The 2,728-nt window shown below is 35.0% G+C and overlaps 1 long non-coding RNA gene across 1 annotated transcript; it reads left to right on the forward strand.

The window, feature by feature from the left end:
- Positions 1 to 561: 561 nt before the first annotated feature.
- LOC125478327 lies at positions 562 to 1,348 on the forward strand. The gene is made up of 2 exons (XR_007259194.1): positions 562 to 974; positions 1,086 to 1,348. It is a non-coding gene; the product is annotated as an uncharacterized LOC125478327 (long non-coding RNA).
- The last annotated feature ends 1,380 nt before the right edge of the window (positions 1,349 to 2,728 follow it).

Below are 2,728 nucleotides of genomic sequence, written 5' to 3' on the forward strand. Positions count from 1 at the left end.
TAAGATTTTGTGGTATCCACTAGTGTAAATATTTTAAATTGAAGATTGAATTCATTTATTGTATTCATATAGGATCAATAAGTGTAGCTATAAAAAATAATCAAAATTGGAGTTAAAGTATATTAATTATTTTATGTATTTTAAGTATTAATTAGACTATGTTTCAATTAGAATGTGATGATATATAATAATAAAATTATATTTCTGTTTTTTTATTAAGTATTTTATTTATTAAAATCTTAAAATGTTGGTGTCAGTTTTAAGCGACGCTATCATCTTTTAATTCGACGCGAGTTTCATTAAACCGACGCTACGTGAATTTTAAAAAGTGTGTCAGAAGTTAGTGTCGGTTTAGACCGACACCAACATTAATTTAAACCGATGTTGTGATTCCAACAAAAGAATGTCAGACTTCACGTGACTCTCTCTCTCTCTTACACACACATCAGTGTCATATCATTTTTAATTTCTTTCTCTTTGGTCGGTTCCTCACATGGGTTCTTTATCTCTCTCTGACACACATGCCTCATTTCTCTCACATTTGTTTTTAAGTGGTTCTTGTTCACCCCCCCCTCTTTTCCGTCTCCATAATGTCTCTCTCTGTACCCACCCACTCACGCTTCTTTCATCCTTCTTTCTCTCATTCCTATTCTCTCTCTTTTTCCTCGACTTCTCCATTTCCTATCGTTCCATCTTCTTCTCTTTTGGGCGGGATATTTCCCCCCATTTTTTAAACGAAAAAGAGGATAGCAGTCTCCCTATTTCAAGAGGCTCACCTCCCTCATTTATCTCTCCCTTCTTCCAAGCACACCCTAAAACTGCAAGCTTCTCTTTCCACATTTTCTCAAACCCTAACCTCATTTTCTGCAAACCAAACCTTAATCTTCCATCATCAACCCATAAGACCTTGCAACCATGGATTTACTGCATCACCAGAAGGGTAGCAACACCGATCTTGGTGCCGACACACTCAGGTAAACTTCTCACCCTCCCTTGCCGATTCATGCACTCAGGTTCACGGATTGAAATATACCATACAAGAAAAAAATCTTCAACTCCTCATTCTTGTGTTGTTTCTTTTGCAGGGACCTAAGATCTCTACAAAAAAAAAAAAAAAAGACGATGCAACCACTGGTACAGCCCCAAATCGCATCTCAAGGAAAAACCACAAGAGAATTGTCTCCGTTCTAGATCTGTCATTTAAAGGTATAACAACAAAATCTATTCTAATTGGATGATTTCGCGGTGAAAGGGTAGGAAGAATAAGTGGAACTCTTGATGTATTTATAACCTTCCATGTAGCTATTAATATGTGAATGCTAAGCAGTCTAATGCATGACTCACTAAAGCTATAATCTCCACTGAGCTCCTCTTTTATGTTCTTGTTTAGTAAGATCAATAGTTCGAAAATCCATATAAAAATTCACGCATGTTCATTTTGGATCTGAAGAGCAAGACACTGGAAATTTCAGATCCATAATTTTTGAAAGGTATAAAACCTGAATTTAATCTATAGAGATTAGAACCCTAATGTTGAAGTAGTAAAGTATTGGAGCACTGATTTGATGGCAAGCATGATTGCATGGAGCTACTAGTATTATATATGGCAGCATGGAGCTACAGAATATGTGGTCTTTGACAAAGGCAAGCACGGGAACGCATCATGGCAGCTGCTAGTATTATACGCAAGCATGGAGCTCTGATTAGTATTGTATGTAATTGTTCGTTTTTTAATCTTCATCTTGTAACTGGTTCTCTAATAGCTTTGTACATACTTGTTTATATGAAATAGAATGCATTTAACAAGAAATTCTACACCTAAAGACCTCTGTTGAATTCTTGAATAAATTATTGAAATTTATTATTTTGGTTATATAATTTTTTTTTTTTAGGTACAATTAATTGAAAACAAATGCAGAGACAGATTTCTAGATATTTTTATTATTATTAACAAAGGTGGTGTCGGTTAAAACCGTTACTAGTTTGCATATTTTATTTATTTAATTGTTATCTGACGTCGGTTAAGGGATATTTTATTTGTTTAATTTTATCACGATGTTGGTTAAAACCGATGGTAGGTTGAATATTTTATAGTTGAATTACTAGTACACGTCGCTTTAAACCGACGTAATGTTGAAATATGCGTCGCTTTAAACTGACGTAATGTTGAAGTATGCGTCGCTTTAAACTGACATAATGTTGAAGTATACGTCGCTTTAAACCGACGTCAACATTAGTGTCGCTTTTAACTAACGTTGTGTAGTGACGGATTAAGCGAACAAACCGACATTGAAGCCCTTTTGTGACGATAGCATTAGTGTCGCAATTATAATCCGACATTACATTGTTTTATGTTGGATTTTTGCCATATTTCCGACAAAAATTGGATTTCTTGTCGCTTTTTGCTTCGCCGGTGATAGCCTATATTGTAGTAGTGCAAGGCAAGTCCGCAAAGCTTCACTGAGTCTCTAGTAATACTAATTTTAGTAATTCAAATGGTTCCAGACCTGTTGATAAAAAAAAAAAAAACAATGGTGGGGTCCACACCCTAGCAATTTAATCCAAAAGATCTGCACATCGTAATCTAGATCTGTAACTTCCTAAGGTCCACATTATACTCAAAGATCAACATACTAAAATCTCATCATGATCCGACGGTCGGATCTCCGCCAATTGCTAGAATTAGGTGGCGGTTAACAATTAATTTTACTAACTTAGAAATCTAATT

The sequence above is a fragment of a genome, unplaced genomic scaffold (genome assembly GCF_019419815.1).
Source record: "Pyrus x bretschneideri cultivar Hongxiangsu unplaced genomic scaffold, Pyrus_bretschneideri_v1 Contig24, whole genome shotgun sequence".
NCBI lineage: Eukaryota > Viridiplantae > Streptophyta > Magnoliopsida > Rosales > Rosaceae > Pyrus > Pyrus x bretschneideri.